Source organism: Argiope bruennichi, chromosome 6, assembly GCF_947563725.1.
Source record: "Argiope bruennichi chromosome 6, qqArgBrue1.1, whole genome shotgun sequence".
Classification (NCBI taxonomy): domain Eukaryota; kingdom Metazoa; phylum Arthropoda; class Arachnida; order Araneae; family Araneidae; genus Argiope; species Argiope bruennichi.
Genome location: NC_079156.1, coordinates 106,904,346 through 106,922,875, shown reverse-complemented (window position 1 = coordinate 106,922,875; position 18,530 = coordinate 106,904,346).

Below are 18,530 nucleotides of genomic sequence, written 5' to 3'. Positions count from 1 at the left end.
ATTTCCTTTTACTTACGTTTTATCTTTCTTCTTCTTTGAAAAAGTGAACTTTTATGTATTATTTAACTAATTTTTCTCCTTAGGATGAAAGTTTATAAGAAATATTGGACTGAATTTAAAATTAAATTTGTTCCCCGAATCGCCACTTTGATTTCTTTTTCCAAAATGGCTTATCTACTTATAAAAAAAAAGGAATATTTCCTAAAATTTACAGAAGATTTGGGACTAACAATGGATGCAAGCGCAACCAAACCTAAGATCAAAGAAGCAATCATCTCAGATCTCAATTATGTTGAAGATGATACTAAGACAATGGTCGATAACACAGTAGAGGAACGTCCCAAAAAGAAAGTGGAGAAAGAGCCGAAAAACTGCCCCAGAAAACGAAGAAAGAGAAGATGAACTGACAAAACTACGACACAGAATGGTTCCAGAGAACGTCGCCGCAGGCGGTTGTATGACTTTTGCGTACAATACACTTTGCGTACGAATCATAAAACTGTCAATCAGTTGTCTCGTTTACAATGCGGTTGTGTTACTGATAAGGTTCAGTTCTAGAAGAGGTTACAACATCTTAAACGTTATCTAAAAGTGTCATATTTGGCGAGAGTTAGCCTGATGTTTGACACAATTTCGAATACTTAACGATACGTTCATTAATATAATTTCATGCGTTTTAATACTATAGGAGTCATTTCCACTTTGCTTTTTATGAAAGATGGATTGCTTTTCAATGTATATATTTAAAAATGTAAGATAAAAACATTGGGGAATGATATTTCTGCTCATATAAATAGTGTACCCACTTCGAAATAATAATCATTTTTTCTAGATTTCAAATATAAATGCATTACTTTACATAAATATAACGCTTTGCATTAAACAAAAGAGTTTGCGTTTCATTAATTTTTGATTTATTTCTTCTTGATTCGTTTATTTAATTCAATAAGTTCGTTATTTAAATACAGGCAATTAAAAATTATTTCTTAAATTTAAAGTACAATTAAATGAGGTTAGTGGAATTGGAAGGATTTGTAAGGAGGGATTTGTATTTGTTTTTAAAAAAATCAGTTTCCAGAGTAGAACGCCATTACAAATTTAAACTTTTCTGTTTATCACCGTAGATTTAATTTAAATGTTACATTTTTTAAAAATCTGTACTCTGATTAAGATAAATTATTTTTTCATTATATGACCTTGCATTTTTATATGAAGTATCTGCGAAAATTAGTATCTCCTACAAACTGAATTCAAATTTAATTTTCTTCTAGTTGCACTGTTTATTAAATCCAAATCCAAATCTATTGTTAAAAAATAAAACAAGAATTAAGAAAAATGATTTTTACATTAATATATGTAGCATATGTTCTTCAGAAACTTTAATTTTATTAAAGATCGGTCATATATGTACAATAAGTCATTAAAAATAGTGTTAAATGAAGTTCTGGTAATACACTCTTCAACAGTATACATTTACACCTTTATTAAAATGTTTACTAATTAGCTATGCTTTTTTTTTCCGTATTTTAAGCAATATAATTATTTCTAACAGCTGAAGAATTCATGGCCGTTTTAAACCTTCCAGGGGTCCTGACATAATATAAATCTCGAAGCCCCTTTTACCATCCAAATTTTTTATTGATTTTAATTTAATTTTTATTCAGCAATTTTAAGTAGTAAATTTTGAAAACTGAAGTCACAAGTTCCTTTCTAGTCCATTTCAATATTGTACAAATAAAAAAAAAAATAGTCAAAACGTAAAATTAATTTTAAGCAAAATATCGAAAACAAAAGAAAACTTTCTATAACACTCTAAACAATATTGTATAAGGAGGGAAATTTTTTTAAACTGTGAAGCTCCAAATTTTTTAGAATCATAAAATAACATAACGAATAACTTGTAAATGGTAATTAGGAATATTACTAGAATAAAGTTCTAAAATTAATTTAATCAATACTTGATCATAACTTGAATAAATTTGACTGCAGGGCCTTCTGACATTAAATGAGAGTATAGAACTAAATACCTTTTTACAACTACTAAAAATTATCAAGAGCTGAGGGTATTTTTCTTTTTTGCTTTTTTTTAACTAATCACTGTTTGTTAAGATTTGTCATTTAATCAGACTCGTCATATTTAAATATTTCTTCATCCAACTAGAATATTATGTTAATTTACCTGCATATGCATTTTCCAATTAACAAACATTTATATAAGTATTCTATATAATCTTCTTATGTATTCTACTTTCAAAATTTACATCATCAATGGAAAAATAAGAGAATACAGCGTTTCAAAATGACCTAAATTTGTAAAAAAGTCACAAAAGACAAAAGAAATCGCACTGAGAATATTTTAAAATAATATTCAATACATTGCAATAGTATAAAAATCAAATAAATAGTAAATGCGGGATAAGTTTAAAAAAATAGTAAAAAATGCTTTCTTACGTATTATTATTATTCCATTTTCAGTTGTAATGTTCCATTAAAATATCCCGAATTTTATTTTTAATTCATAAAATAAATTAAGGACTGTTTTAGGAACTCAAATAACAAACTACCTGATAACATACGCACACACACAAAAGAGGGGGGGGGAGGGAATGGAAAAAATTGGCTTTTAACATGGAAGCATATACTTTAAATTTCAGATATCTCCAAATTTTTCGTTTAAAATTATTTAAAAAATTTAAGTGTGGAATATTCAGATTTTAATCTAAAACTTTTAATTAACAAAATAAGATTTTCTTCCAAAAATAAAAGTGAATGCATATATATGCGTCTATCGGTCTATTTAAAATATAGGCCATTGTACGTAGAGATACTAAATTTAACACACGTATATTTGGAAGAAAAAAACATGCAATTCAGTGCATTTAAAAGTATTAATACAAAAAATACTGTTATGTCTTACGTAAATTATCTTAAAAATTTTTAAAAAATTCATTAATTTTATTGGTTTATCAGTCTTTGCTTAATTTTATTCTGTAAAAAGAATACAGATCTTACATAGCATGTATGTTTTATAGTCAAGATCTTCCGTTTATATTTACGTACGAAAAGATAAAGTTTTCACATAAAAGAGAATACTAGATTTTTAAATATAAAATAAGATGTATTTTTATTATATCAGGCTTCTTAAATTATTTATTTCATGTGTATTTGAATTATTTATTTGAGTTCCAGAAATTCAAAAGCTTTGAACAGATTTAATTTCAAATAGTAGTAAATTTATCACTGTTAAATTCTCTTATTGATTTATGTGCTATTAATTAGCTGAAATGCACATTTAAATGATCCACTTATTTTAAAACAATGGGAATCGTTTGTGATGGTAATAGTTAAGTTCAGGTGTATTTTTTTTTAGAATGGAATTTCTATTTCGGATTTTTTTAAAGTTTATTGATTTTCATTTCATGAGAACTATATTTAGCATACTTTGATTTTGAATGAATAATGCAGAGAATTTATATGATTTAGAAGTAAAAACTATTTTTTACTGTAAATTTTTAGAAAGTTATCAAATAATTCTCTTATTTTTTGATAAATTAAAATTCTAATTAAAAATTCAAAAAATCACTTTCCTACCCACCAAAATATATATTTGCCAAATTTGATAGGCAGATGGCCTGGTGTGTACAGAGCCAGCATATACACATAGAAATAAAAGTTTTTTCCCTGTGTTTAAGCATCAAAATTTAGTTAAAATACCAATACATTTTCTAGGCCAAATACTCTTGCCAACAGATAACATATGTTTTAGCAAACCTAGAATAATTACTCCCTAGCCCCTTTTTTCAAAGAGCTACGTGTGATTTATTGGCTTTTTTATGAACTGTACGCAAATCGTTGTACGCATCTGTCCCACTACCGCCGCGGGCAGAGGTGGATTTTGACAATATGAAGCCAAAGGCACTGAAATATTTTGAGGCCCCTTCTGGAAAAATTATATTGATGACAAAAAGTAATAGAAACTTAACTTATTTGAGCTTTTCACTTTATCTTCATGCTTGTTTTCTAATTTGAAGGCAGTTCCTGTATATTATTTAACGCATCTATAGTTCTGATTTCTCCTCAGTTGTACAAAGAAAACACAATTTATTGACACAATATATACATACATAGTGGTTCAAAAAATTGAGAGTACACCTTACTTTTACTTGATAAATCCGACTTTCAATATAAATAACACATTACCGTGAAGTGCAAACATGTTTTTATTTTTACACATAACAAATGGTTTAATTTAGGAGTAAAAATAAAGAAAAATCAACGAAAAACTTCTAAATTGAAAAGTTTCAGAAGTATTTTAAATGAACATATGCAGAATTTTGCCTCAAAAAATTGAGAATACACTAATGAAATTTTTGCAATATCTCGCATAGAAAGAAAATGTCACGATTAAGTTGCATGTCTTTTGACTCTTATAATAGCCTCTAAATATCACAGTACCGATTCGACCAATTTTTGATGGTATCTGAAGATATTTTACCCGATACTTCTTGCAAAACTTGTTTTAAATGGGTTTTGTTCCTAATTTTGTGTTTTTGAACCACTTTTTCGAGTATGGCATAGGAATATTCAATGGCATTGATGCCGGGGTACTCTGGTGGTGTGTGTAATTGCTGTTTACAATGAAAAAGACACCATATTTTGACGTTACGTGCTTTCTGTTAGAGGTCGTTGTCCTACTGGAAAATGGAATTTCCATCTAAACCCAAATATTTTGCACTTTCCTTTAGATTGCTGCGATGTGTATCCAAGTAAACCATATGGTTTATAATGCCGTCTGTAAGAATTAAATTTCCTACCGTGGATGAAGCCATGCAATCTCGAATCATGACGGAGTCACCATCATGTTTAACTGTAGGACGTAAATTTTTTGGATCCAAAGCAGTATTAGGTTTTCTACATACAGTACGATGTCTGTCACTGCCATAAATGTGAATTTTCTTTCATTACTTTCTTCCAAAGGTTATTGGTCTTCATTTGATGAGTTTTTGCAAACTTCAAATGCTTTTTCTGAATTAGCAAGTTGACGAACGGTTTCTCTCTAACAATGCGACTTTTATATTCAGCTTGTCTAATGACATTTCGCGTAGTTTCAGCACTTACACTTCTGCCTATGATTTGAAACGTTTCTACAACAAGTTGGATGAACCATATGGTCGCAGCAATCTAAAAGAAAGTGTTAAAAATTAGGGTTTAGATGGAAATACCATTTTCCATCAAGACAACGACCCCAAACAGAATGCACGTAACGTCAAAATATGGTGTCTTTTCCATTGTAAACAGCAATTACACACACCACCAGAGTACCCCAACATCAATGCCATTGAATATTCGTGGGTCATACTCGAAAAAGTAGTTCAAAAACACAAAATTAGGAACAAAACCCATTTAAAACAAGTTTTGCAAGAAGAATCGGGTAAAATATCTTCAGATACCACCAAAAAAATCAAGTAAAAGTAAGGTGTACTCTCAATTTTTTGAGCCACTGTATATGTATGTAAAAGGGATTTTATGAACAAATTTGATTTGAAGCAAAAGTCGTGGACATACTTTGCGATTTTTATTCTTTGTAATTCCAAGGAAACAGTCCAATTTTGATATACTGTCAAAATCCTCTGTACAAGCTGTGATGAGTAATTGTAGCATAAGAATAGGTAGGCAGAAAATAGGGAAGAAAGGCTGAGAAAATATTTTGAGCTTATATAGTTTTAGAGAAGAATTTGCCCGCGCAGCCTTTTCAGAATCAATGCATTCAGTGAAAAAATTACGATCAACTCAGAAGTTAAAGATACTGGAAATATTTTTTAGAGAATAAATTAATTGCAAATTGTAACACACATACATAGACATACACATACACATACATACACTTATATTTTCATATATTCGTTGTGGATTGATCGAATTTCTTGAATATATATGTATATGATTAAATAAGTAAAAAAAAATTGTTTCCTTTATTTTTATTTTTTACTCTAAACACTTTTATTAAATATTGTAAAAGAATGAAATGACAGTGATTTCTTTTGAACTTTTAACACGGATGGACACAACAATGTTCAAGCATTCGAATTTTATACTAAATGGAAACAAAATGAAAAATACATATATACTTAATAAATATAACATTTTTTTTTCTTGAATTAAGTTTTAAAAAAGGAAGCTTATTCAATTTAACTAGCAGGAATGATCTTTTCGTAACTTTCCTGTATGCTCTCTAAGAAAGGCATAATCTCCCTTCCCACATAAAATCGTGGACAGTGGGCAATACCTTCAAAGCCAGAAGTCCTCAGATTTTTATTTCGAAACACCCGCAAATGAATTTTGCGCTTCATAGTACGGTGAAGAAAATCAAACATGCACTTCGAAAGCTTTTTTTTACAACCGAATTCAGTTTTAATATCAAAATCACATATCAAATTTCATTGATGTTTACATGTGTTATCATGTTCACATGTATGCAAAAGCGGCTTCAGAAACGGAGGGTTTCAGGTTCGTGACCCGATTCCGCCGAAGAACCGTTGTGCACGTTAAATAAGGGGTCTGTTGCACGTTAAATCCGTCATGACTAAACGTTCTGCCGCTGATGTGGTGTGGTGTGGAGAGGGGGTGCCAGCTCAGGTGTCGTCCTCGTCATCTGACCTCGGTTCAAAATTACGCTAGCCTTACATCCCAAAATAGCCCTAGTGTTGCTTCAAACGGGACGTTAATATAACTAAACTAAAATGTATGCAAAATTAGACTAACAAATGATCAACTCTGATGGATTTAATTCACAATTCGATAAGTATCTAACTTTAAATGGCTGGTGTGGTGTGGAAGTTTGGAGAGGGAGGTGCAAGCGTAAGGGTCGTCCTCGTCATCAGACCGTGATTCAAAATTACTAGGTCCATGCCAAAATAGCCTTAGTGTTGCTTTAAAACGGGACGTCTATATAACTAAACTAAACTAACTTTAGATGTTAAATTAGTATACTGATTTTATTCGTATAGCTATTTACTGTCTATCGTTTTCACTTGTACTCGAACTACCAAACTGACAGTCTTCATGTCAACAGATTTCATTCTAAATTTGATAGAAATCTATAAATTTGTTGTAAAGACTACACAGCCAAATTTCAATTTGTTTGCCTTAAGACGTTTTTGAACTTTTGTGTTCCCAGACGTATAGACAGACATAATTCCCAAACTGTACTTTATGGATACGGGGAAGTCTGAAATGTTGAGATTTGTCAAAATCTTGTGTTGAATTTCTGGCGATTACAATAATTTCAACTTGCATATTTCGTTATACAAGTAAGTAAAAATGGGCTTGATTTCAAAAATTACGAGATTATTTTATTAATTATAAAAAAATTTACTCTAATAAACAGTTATTAGAGGAAAATTTTATATTCTTTCTGAACTTCGAACTAGTGTGGCGGTGCCCTGGTGGGAAGGTCTCGGCTTCGGAATGGGAGGATTTCTGGTTCGAGATGCGATTCCACCGAAGAACCGTCGTGTAAGCGGATCTGGTGCACGTTAAATCCGGCGGGACCAAACGTCCTCCCACTGGTGTGGTACGGAAAGGGGGTGCCAGCTCAGGTGTCGTCCTCGTCATCTGACCGAGGTTCAAAATTACAAAGTTCATCCTAAAATAGCCCTAGTGTTGCTTTAAAACAGAACGTTAATATAACTAAACTAAACTGAATTTCGAACTATAATAAACAATGTCAGCTTTCTTTAATCTGAATGAATATATTCTATAATCTAGCGTATTTTCCGATAAAGAAATATTAAGTCCAAATAAGAAAAAAAAATTAATTAAATTTTAAAGGGAGTGCATATTGAATAGTAAAGTGCAAATTGCATAGTATTAAATTTATGCTTTTGATATAACAATAAAAGAAATGAAAAAAAAAAAGCTGATAGTAAAAATTTTACAAACATAGAAACAATTATTGAATGGCATCAAATATCAAAATGTCACTTTTCCTGCTTTTAATTCGGAAAACTTGTGAATAATTCTTTGATAATATCATTTTTAATAAATAAGCGAAACAAATGATTAATGCTATTCCGCAAATATTTCTTGACTATTTTAGAACAGAAAAAACAGTCTATCTCAACTTGCATTACAGATTCGATATGGCAGACTCTCCATTAGATTTCAGTTTGGTGAAAACTAAACAAAAAGCAATCAAAGAATTTTTACTTAAATATTTAAACATCATTTATAACTTACTGAATTCAGAATGTTTACATTAATTTAGAGAAAAAATGTAATATTATTCTCATTAATTTAAGAAATCTGAGGTTATTGAAAATGGAAATACTCTCCTTGAGCGAATGATACTTTAGAGGTAAAAGAAATAATAAAATAAATTAAAATCTCCTCATTACTGGCAACTTTGATACAAGCAGGGGAAAAAAATGCACTATGGCAGAGTTAGTTTTACCACAGAGAAGGAGGAATTTCTCCTTTTCTGTGAGTTTTACTTATCAAAATGGGGTGGTAGGGCGGACATTCCATCACTGATGATTTATCTAGAATTTTTTTTTCCTCTGTATTTCCGTTTGTATTTATTCCCTTCATCATTTCATTTGGCTCTTTTTATACATTCATTTTTTTAGAAAAAGGTAAAGGGAGAAAATTCTGCCAGCCAGATCAAAGGGAAAAATGTGGACCAAAAAAAATCGCCTCTTAGCGCTATGATATACGTCAAAATATTATGACAAGCATGTAATCCGATGATATGGTTTTCCTAGTACGAAGCAAAACTGCAATGCAAATCTCTCCTCTCCATTTTTTTTATAAAGAACTTAGAATATTGGCTGACAATGTGGGAAAAAAATTAAATGACAAATAAACGAAGCAACTATAAAGGACGGAAACTTATTTATATATTTGTAAATACTTTATTTTCTGGATTAAATTTGTAATGTTTGATTTTCATAAATCAATAACTATAGACATTTTAAGTCAATAATTTTATCTATATATATATATATATATATATATATATATATGTAACATATTTTTGGTTTAAGCAGAATGCAGGTTCGAAGCAGTGAAGAGACTTGGTATTTTTAATTTCGTATTAATATCCATTTCGAGAAAGCATAATTATTAACAAGATGACGCAGCGCGGCTCAAAACAGAAGGCAAAAAGGAACGAAAATAAATGATCACTAGTCTTATATAACATTGGATTTCTGGCCATGCGCCAGTGGAATACATGTGTTGACCTTTGACAACTTTTCAAGGGCAAAAGTATCACTTTCATTTGATACGTAGTACTGATGGCGCATTATTTTTACAAAGGGATTGATTAAACCGAAAGTGGAATTGGATCACGAAATAAGATAATATTTTAGTATGAAGTTACGATGGGCTAAATTCAGATAAAGTTTTGGAAATTAATTTGGATTAAATTAAGAGTTTAAAATATCATTATATACATATATTATGAAAAATTATCTATTATTAATATAAATCCGTTAATTATTGTATTAATTCAAAAATTTTAATTTATTAAATTTCTTTCTTTTGTTTATTTTTAGACTTAAATGAGAAAATCCTAAAACAATTGTGAAAATTCTCAGTTTAACATTACAACGTTGCTTTTTATTAAGCATGGTATACTGTTTCATTGCAAATAATGTCATACATTGTTGTTATACAATGCTTATTACTCAAAACTATTATTATATTTTGTTTAATAGTTCTTCTAAACTTCAGTCTCTGATAAATACCTGATAAAGAATAATACTACCTGATAAAAAACATTAATATAAGAAATAGAAACCTGAGCCATTCTCACTTATGCATTGCTTTCAGTTATATGGGATTTGAATCAGTCTTTCAATCGCGTATAAATAAGTATTAACTTAAAACAAAATAATTTTAATGATTTATTAAAATAATGCACCAATAATATTAAACAAAATAGTGAAAATAAGGAAAGAATTAATTCTCTGACTTAAAATGATAATATAATAAAGTTAATAAATATTTATTATTTGGCAAAAAATTTGCGAGATTAAGTTTCGGCTAACGAGTTACATTTCTGGTAACTTTGTACTTTAAACTAACCCAGTTCCCATGACAACGGCTGCGCTTTGGCATACATAAAATATACACTCCTGCCAAATTAGGTTGGAACAGAATATATCTTCAGCCAAAGCCTAAACAATTGATTAAGGATTAAATTTTAATGTACCGAAATTGTTTGGAAAAACGAAGTGAAATACTTGGTATCTTTGATAAGCAGCTAAAATTCAAATCCCCTGTTCAAATTTTCAGGGAAATATACAACAAGGTTCGATGCCCAATGTTCAATCACATGTAGAAATTCTAGCCCTTCTCCCGACGACGAATAGCCCAATTATCCCACCCGTCTGCACCCCATTTATTCTGCATCCCCGATCTGGGCTTCCACAGCGAAAAAAAATTTAAATGGGATTATTGTTCAGGTTTCAGCGAAACGCAAGAGACAGGAAAAGCCTTAAAGATTCTCCCATTCGGCAATTCATGCTCAGATTGGCAGAAAACATCTTCAACAATTCGCAGAATATAAGTAGCTCAACAATAGTAACCCAACAATAGGCAAATTTCCCCTTTTCTATCCAAGTGAAGTTTCCAACAGAAGACCCCTCTGCGCTCTCAATCTCTACAGACCATGTGGTTCCCCATTCTCTTGTATTTACTTTGCTGGCAGTTACTCAAAGAAGAGGAAAATCCACATGTTTACATCTACTTTCTCGCCGCTTCTAGCTCATGATAAATTGCTTCTGTAAGAAAGAACTTTAACTATAACGAAGTATTTTTTTTTTTAATATGTTGCTTCACCTATGATTAAAAGCTTGAAGTACATTGATGCAGATATGATTATAGGAATAATTATAATACACTAGCGGATACCCGGCGCGTTGCTACCGCAGAAGAAATAATTTTGGAAATATCGTTTGAAATTTGAAATAGCTATCTTGCTTAATTAGGAATGATTGAAAGAATGATATTTATTTTCTTATCGGCAAGAATATATTCATTGAAATTGAATGATATATAAAGAAGTATAAATAATATACTTTTTTTGTCGTTATTATTCAAGTGCTTTAGGGTAGACAATATATATATATATATATATATATATATATATATATATATATTTTTCCGTCTTCAGCAAAACGATTAATTTCTTGGCTGACCGAGTCATGAGTATCGAACATACACTGGACCATGTGAAAAACATGGATTTTCTAGGTTCAAAGCAATAAATTGACAAAGTTTTATCGCCATCAGATGACAAGCAGCACATAAAATACGAACAAACAAAAGTTCATTTTTATATATTAGATATAATATTTGTACTATGCCTCTAACCTTCTCGCAAGTGCAAGCAATAAGTTGGCAAAGTTTCACCGCAATTAGATGAACGGTGCGGCAATGCATAAGGTACGAATTAACATTTAGAACAAAACTAGTTCAATAAAATTCGTTTTATTTCGGAATAGAAACATTATAGCCTTTATCAACCAAATATATTAAGGTATCTGTCTACTTACGGAGAAAAAATTTTGAAAAATTCCTCTAATAAGCTATTTTAGCTCATTTTCTAGATCAGTGAGACTGCAAATAATGAAAAATATTTCTATTAGGGAAATTCTGTGTGAATTGAGATTCTGTAAAATGTGTCAATTTAGGTAAGAAAAAAAAAAAAATAGTGAAAATAGTGTCTTCGTCATCTGACCATAGTTCAAAATTGTTAGATCCGCCTCAAAATAGCCCTAGTGTTGCTTTTGAACGAGACGTTAATATAACTAAACAAAATCATACACTATTCACCTTATAACGCTGCAGTCAAATTCATCAATCAATATTTTTTTTTAAAGATCCCGTTCCATTTTTTAGATGAAGAAAAATTTGGATTAAGATCATTCTCAGCGAATCATTTAACGGCACAAAGAGAAACACCAGTAATTGAACAAGCGCATTTCCTAGAATGTGTGATAGTAATAAATAGTTCCCTGCTTTCGGCTTCTTGGTAGGGATGGGTGATGACGGAAGTTAATCATTGCGATATATCGTCCTATACATGTCGATATTTTTCAATATATCGCGATATCATTATTTATTTATAGCTATTATAAGTTATAAACAGCACCTCTTAAAATACTGACTGATCAGAATGACACCAACTAAAAGGAAGTTTCGATTTATATAATAAAAACATTTGTCTTCTTTTGAATAAAACCAATTAGAAAATAATTTTGTTAAAATCCCTTTGATAAAGTGCGTCAATGCCAAAGCACTGTCAGCATGTTACAATTTATAACATTTCTTTTAAAATAAGTATTTTTATGAATGTTGTTTTGGTTAGGGAGTTTTGAAACTCGAAATCGTGTAATCAATGAATAAAGCATAAATGGCAATTTTCAGCATCTTTTATCGCATAAATATTTTTGCCTACTTTTACTAATATTGCATTATTATTATGTATGCTTCTTTGAAAACCGATCCGTTTTTAAAAGGTCGACCTGCTTTTGCCAATATTGCTTTATTAATCCGTATGTTTTTTTGGCAGCAGATGCATTTTAAAAAGGTTGACGTAGAACTATGACATACATATCAAATGAAAGTGATACTTTTGCCCTTGAAAAGGTGTCAATGGTCAACACATTTATTCCTTTGGCGCCTGTCCAGAAATCCTATGTTATATAAGACTAGTGATCATTGGTTTCGTCCCTTCTTCCTTTTTTACCTTCTGCTTTTTGTGCCTCGCTGCGTCTTGTTAAAATCATGCCTGCCACTCTTAATAGAATAAAACGAAATTGAAGATACAAAGTCTCTTCACTGTTTGTTCGACCTGCATTCTACTTAAACCAAAATGTGTTTCGTATATATATATATAATTTAAATCTTAATTAATTTCCTAATTTATTTTAATCCAACCAATAGTAACTTCATGCTAAAGTGCTCTTATTTGCTGATCCAATTCCATATTTTTTTATTTAATTAATGCTATACGAGCTCTGTAAAAATGCTTAAATCTGCACTTTCACAAGCTCCAAGGGAAGGGATAAAAATCTGTCAAGCTAAGCGAATTCTTTTAAAAGATTTCTAAATTTCCCTTACCTAAATTGACACGTGTAAAGAAATCCCTATTAGAATCTCATAGTATATAATCACCGGGAATAAATATTTCGGTCTCTTTCACGCTTCTGCTCTTGTATCACTTGTAAAAGGACGTCAATTCGATAAATTAATAAAGTTGCCGCCCTTTATTTTTATTTTTTATACTAATTTTTTTTGGTAAAATAAAATGATAGCGTGACAATGATTTATTTCTGTCTTTGCGTATTTACATTACATTAGGATGGACATTACAGTGTCCAAGCATTCAAATTTTGAAGCTGAAAAATTATTCTTGAAAAATACGTGAGTTTAGTTTTTATTTATTTAAGTTTTTCCTGAAGCAATCTATTCAATTAAAGAATAGTTTGAGTTGCATAAATCCCCAATTTTTTTCATTAACTATTACGAGTTTTATTATAAACCTGTTGAGCGAAAATATTCCTATTTATATTCCATTCGAATTGCGGAAGCGGAGAGTTTCAGGTTTGAAACCCAATTACACAGAAGAACCGTCGTGTAAGCGGATCTGATGCACGTTAAATCCATCCATCGGGGCCAGACGTCATCCCGCTGGTGTGGTGTGGAAGTTTGGAGAGGGAGTGCCAGCTCAGGTGTCGTCCCCATCATCTAACCACGGTTTCAAAATTACTAGATCCACCTCAAAATAGTGTTGCTTTAAAACGGAACATTAATATAACTGAACTCCATTCGAACTGGAATAAACAGTGCCAACGTTCTTTGTCCCATGAACTGAATGGTATCTTTCATTCAACTGTATATCTGTATCTTAGTTTTTTTAGTGAAAATGCATATGAAAATAATTAAATTTGTATTATTATCTTACTTTAATTAATTAATACTAAAGTTTAAAATTAAGTTAGTAAATTTATAATTTTTAGAAATAATAATTTAAAATTATTTAACGGATTAAATTAATTATTTAAAAATTGTTGACTTAAAAATTTTTCATTAAGAATTTTATGTAAAAAAAAAAAGTGAGAATAAATCAAAATATTTTATTTTAGTAAAAGTTTCAAAATCGAAATATGTTGTTTAGTAAAAATGTATCAAAACTTGTTAGCATCACTTAAACACTTTTTACTTATACGATGGATATTTTTGAAATTAAAAACAATATTATGTAATAGAATTATAAAACGAATCATATTTTAGGTTTATATCTTTTATTATTATATTATGTACAATCTCATGTTGTAACCTACCTCAATTTGTTTTATACACATTCTTTTAAACTATCTTGGAAATCAAATTTTTTCATATATCATATTTATTGGCCTTGACAGCTAAAAAGTTTAGGCATTCTTGAATTATCGACAAACTATAATAATTCTTCAGCAGCTTTAGTTTGTAGAAGCTGCTTGCATTTCTGACCTTTAAGCATTTGCAAATTTTCAACACAGCCATTACACCATATTACCACAAATTAGTTAATAAGAATTCTTTGCAGGTACTTTTCCTTCGTTTATTTCGAGAAGTTGTGACATGTAGAATTTAAAATGTACCATTTCATTAACAAATTCAGATTCGATATTCCATGAACAATAATCTTTAAATTTTTGAACAGCTTCGTAATTTCGATGTTGTTCTTTTCGGAAAATTTACCAAATATCGAAATATTGAATAAACATTACAATACGTTTCAAAACACCACGAAAACCCTGGACGTAGCATATCTGACAATTTTGTTATGACACTTGGTTTTCCCTTTCATCTACGTACAAGATCTTTTGTACTACATTCTCCGTAATGTCCCCCCCCCCATTTACCTTCATTTCATAATTTTCAAGCATTTCTAGTAAAATAAATACACCGGTCCAAGTTTTGTCACTTTTCATTACAGTACGAATTCTCCCATCAGAAATAGAAAAGAAATTGCTTGCATATCGACCACTTTTAAAAACTGATAAATACTAGAAAACTAAAAAAAAAAAAAAAAAAAAAAAACCATTGAGCGCATTTTTATAAAGATATATGATTGCAGTATTATAGAAAACTGAAATTATTACTTAATTTGATTAATCTGCTCACATGGTTACAAGATCTACAGTTGCCAATTCAAAAGGATTAAAAATAAAATAGAATACTTAAAACTGATTACCTCCATCATTAACAGAGGAAAACTAGTATCAAGTTACTTGGACTATTGTTTTAACACCGCAAAATTTAGAAGATCTACTTATAAATGGAGCAAATGGCAAATATTTCGAGACTTTGTAATTTTAAATAAGCTGACAAAGTTTTACACTTGCAAAATTTTAAATAACATATTTGAAAAGCATAACATTTCATGCCAATTTAAGGCCATTATTGTCTTATTAGCAATCTATTCTGCTCTGGTTATTAAATTAATTAATAATTTTTCAAAAATAATCGTTTTTAAAAGACACATTGGAAGTTAATTTATTGAAAAAGGAAAGAATTAATGCGTATTAAATACATAATTGATGAATAAATATTTCGCTGATTTATTCCAAAACCATAGTCATTGTTTTAATGGTAACGTAGGAAAGAGTATAACCCTATTACTTCAGGGAATCAAAATTGTTATAACATATTTCGCCATAAATAGAAAATTACTTTGAAATCCAACTCAAATCGAATTTCTATTTCTGATTGTAAATTTGACAATGCATTATTATACGTTAGAAAACATGCTATACTTAAAAAAAATACGCTGGTTTGTGCTCAGTACACACCCTGCATTAGTGGACTTTGGGCCCTGCTTGCTTTCTCTCGCCAACCCCGATATTGTCAGATACTGTATGCGAAGTTCGTCAGTTCCAGTAATTAAAGTTTTTAAACTCCACTGACCAGTCGTTCAACGCTGGAATCACAACGTTAAATATGTTTAACGTGACTTAAATAATCGATGAAGCAATGACATTATTTAAAATTTCATTACAATAAAAGTCATTATTACAAACTACATTCAAAACTAATTTTCCAAAAATTACTAAAACGCATTCATTTAAAAAAAATAGTATCATTGGAAAGCTACCTTTTTAAACGGTGTGAAAATAATTTGTATGTGATAATAAGATTCCATGTTAGAGCAGAAAGTTATTAAAATTCTGTTTTTATTTTTTAATCAAACTTCTAATTAAAATTTTGAGAGCTACAGTCTTTACAGAATAATCAGGAGGTAACTTTCTGCTAAATTTCATTTTCATAGCTTCAATGGTTTGTGCTACGTATTGCTCTGTCAATCGGGACAAACCTCTATATGTATAGAGAAATTTAATTTGAAAAAAAAAAAAAAAAAAAATGGCTGCAACAGTTACCAGTGAGAAGAAGGAAAAATCTTATAATTTTTTTTTTTCCAAATATAAATATTAGATCTAGCAGGATTTCGTTTTTATATATAAAAACTAAAATTTGTCACGATTGGTTTAAAAAATAAAAATTTATAAATGGATAAGGACATATAAAAAAAATGAAAGAACCCATGACAATTGAAAACCTATGACTTCAAATTAAAATTTCATTATACTAAATTTTATGCAATTGACTAAAATAATTACAGCAATGAACTGCATTTCAATATTGAACAGTAAAATTCATTTACATAGGTTGTCCGAGAGATTGATCCAAGAAAAACATGTTGATGAGGACAATGATTGAATGTATAACGGACTACAGAGGCTTCACTGTAAGTATTTTTAGATCATGTTTGATATATCTCTTTGGTGTACTAAATTCATCCTGCTGTATTTTTATTTTCCACTTGTTATCTAATTAGCGTATTTTTCTTTAACACATTAAAAAGTTAGCATTACATTTATCAGCCATAACTGAAATAAATTTTTCATCATCTTTGAATTTTATTAAAGTTCAAATACTTTTTGAAGTTGCTAGAAGAATGACACAGTACATGTTTTTGTACTGTCCCTTCAGGATAACCTTCCCAATATTTCGATAAACAATAATGTGCATTGTTGAAGAGGGAGTAAGAAAAAGTTATTAAATATTATATTAATATGTAATGATAACCCTCAAAAAGTTTTCTTAGCATTTCTTGAGAAAATTAAGCACCTTTTTTCAAAAATAAACACTTTTAAGATGCTATGCACCTTGTAATATATCATATATTTATAAATGAAATGCTTATAAATAAAGCAAATTCTAATGTTTATTTTAATTGTTCTTTTATTACCTGAATATGCAAAATAATAATAATAAAACTTCCCACCTAAAAATCTTTGCAAAATAAGCCAAATATTGATAGTTTTAGAAAACTACAGGAACAAGTAAAACAAACAACACATAAATACATTTAAAAAAATTTTTATTACAAAACATTCATTACTGTATGACAAGACAAACATCAAAAAATAGCACAGGTCGCATCCAGATAACATTCAAGAATTCACATTCTAGGTAAGGACATAGTTAATAACATAAGCTCTTTATACAAAAATGTTCCAATATCATCTTGTGACGTTTGCTTATCAAAGTAAGCTATCACAACTGGAAACAATATATACAAAATAAAACAAATGACGTTTTTCAAATAACCATAATGAAGTTTAACTTTTTCATTAAACATTCAGGCTGGTAAATGAATGCATATGATTCAGAACATATAATTGAATAAGGATGAAGACTAAAATCAATATATCACAGTTGTATTTAAACCTTGCCAATTTACAAACCAAACCAAAGGTTACTAAATATTTATTATACATATTTTGTCAAACCAACTCACTCAACCAAAGTTGAAAATGATCATTTACATTTCAAAACACAAATTGTCAATAATCATAAATTTGGTCAAATGACATACAAAACCTTTGGAAAACATTTTCCATTTTGTGTTTCATTCAAAATAAGGTACAAAGAAAATTTACTTTAATGTTATAATAACAACAATTATTATTAATAGTTAAAAAATTACGTATCAAATATTTAACTTTCTAAGAATAAAGCACAAAGAAACTCATTAAAATGTCCTTAATTACAAACTAAAGTAATCGGAAATTTTTATTTTAAACATATAAATCATTAAATAATGTATGCACTATGCACAAAAAGTTTATCACTTTTTACTTAAACATGCTGAAGAATAGATTTATTAACTAGATTATTTTTCAAAATATTAAAACAAAAACCTAAGTATTAAGAATGTGAATGTAATAATAATAATTAGATATAAGTTTTTAGAATTATATTCTTAAAATATATTTAAAAAACTCACTATCATAGTTTTTACAACTATCACACACATAATATTCCTAATATGAATGACATTAAATGTAGCACGAAGAGTCAAATTAATTATTGCAACTTAGAATTTTGCTTTAAAGTACAATGAACCAACTGCCAATGAAGCATGCAGAAAGGCTGATTTCTCATGTTTATTGTAACCACAGACTATTTTT